Raw genomic sequence first — 2,205 nt, 5'->3', positions numbered from 1 at the left:
GGGCTTGAATCAAGCCTCACTAATTTTCTGAACAATGGGGATGTTTTTACACAATGGCTCAATGTAATAGAAATATCAGCGAAATTTTCTTCAAACTATATCTTACCGTCTTTTAAAAAAAGAATACATCGATTAATTCAGTGCTGGGCTTATAAGCCTTTAGAAATGCGTGATGATCATAACTACACTACCTTTGACAAACTTTCAACTATACAACAATATAGCAACAGAAAAACAATTGGCATTTATTTTATCGAACTTTGAGTGATTTAAAAACAAACTTGACCCAGAATTGATTAGAACTGTGACTATCAATACATTTAATTAAATTCTGTAAATCATTGTAGCAAGCACTAAATTAATTCTGCTAAGCGACTGCTCTAAATTAACAATGGTTTCAAATTTTGGCACAGTGCCAGCAGTTTCTGTGAGAAGGGGCAAGACGATAACATTGACCCCAATACTTGACTAGTACTTATTTTATCGATCACCAAAGGATGAAAGGCAAAGTCGAATTTGGCGGAATTTGGCTCTAAATAAATGACTGCAACTGTGGAAATTTCAAGCTTATTCTAAAAACTATAAACCATGAAATTCATAGTTTCTTTTGAAATTGTATTTTCTCTGAAGCCTTTGTTTCTTGAGATAATGTAAAATCCTTATAAGTAGATTGAAGATGCAATTTTAAGGAAGAATATCTTTAAAAACTATATTCTTTGTTATAAATTTGTCCCCACTTTTAACTTGAGAGCTATAACTTATTTTTATCCTTGAGTCTAGAAAGAGTACCTATTATTGTTCATTATGTCAATTGATTGAAAATGTGCCAAGAAGATTATGTATATAGTATATGCTTTTATCTATGAAATCGAGGACATGATCTATCCCTATTATTATTCTGCTTCAGTACGACAACGTTGGCAATGATTTAACACATCTTAATATACCGTACTACATCATTATTCTCACATCAAAGAAAAGTGTACATGGCTGGACTTAAAACCACTATCCCAGTGAAGGAAGCACGGTAACTTCTATACCAAGGTAACTCTCTTACGAGTAATATAAACAATATAAAAACTTTGCTTACAGGAGATTATACTATCGATTTTGTCCTACGAATATAAAAACTGTGTCAGAAATAGATTACCTTCAATTTCCTTCCATAGCTGAAGCTTTGCATACAGAAGTCTACGCATCACAAGTCTAAAGGAAAAGATGAGCCAAAATAAGGTATCTTGTCTCAATAAATGTCGCAGACTTGAAAATGGAGGAGAATCATGTTCTTCAAACGTTGGCTGAAGAGCTTTAAAATAGCCAAGAACATTACCTGCGCAATGAGTATTATATCAGAGAAGCCTTTTTCTGGCGATATGCGTCAACGAATGCGAATGGTTGCTGAAATTCATATAGGCTTACAACACTCCAGGTAACAACAGAGAATTTCTAAGACCCTTACACAGTTGCTCGAGAGTTGTTGACCCTACCTAGGGTAATCTGTCCTCTTTATAAATATTGTTTTTGGGGTAGATGCACCGGTTTAGACACCAGTCATGCATAAAAAGATACATACATACATACATACATACATACATACATACATACATACTCATATTCATATTCATGTTCGTAGATTCATACATGCGTATGCATATCTACTAGATATTACAAAGCATCTTGCGCACTCACAAAAATAAAAACTACACAAACAGATTCACAGGCACAGGCACAATCACACACACGTACACATAAAAATACACACTCAATACAAAAACAGATAAAAAAAAAACTCACAAACACATAGTCACAGAAATACAAATACATAGTCACACAAAACTGCACGCGTCTGCACGCGTTTGACTTAGTTAATTACACACGGTTGGCAATACCATCGAGTGTGTATTAGCGTGTGCTCTCAACACGCCGCCTTGTAAGACCCACTACTTATATATTGCAAAGCCGAATTGTACAATGAATGTGTGTGTATGTGTGTGTGTGAGAGAGAGAGAGAGAGAGAGAGAGAGAGAGAAAGAGAGAGAGGCAAACAGACAGAGACAGAGAGATAGTGTGTGTTTGTGTATGTATGTGTCTAAATATGCATGTATGTATGTATGTATGTATTTATGTATGCATGTATGTATGTATGTATGTATGTATCTATAATAGCGTCCCTATGTTCTAAGTCAATTTAGCCTTTGAATTATA

The sequence above is a fragment of the Octopus bimaculoides genome, chromosome 6, assembly GCF_001194135.2.
Source record: "Octopus bimaculoides isolate UCB-OBI-ISO-001 chromosome 6, ASM119413v2, whole genome shotgun sequence".
Lineage (NCBI taxonomy): Eukaryota > Metazoa > Mollusca > Cephalopoda > Octopoda > Octopodidae > Octopus > Octopus bimaculoides.
This window is presented reverse-complemented; position numbering follows the sequence as displayed.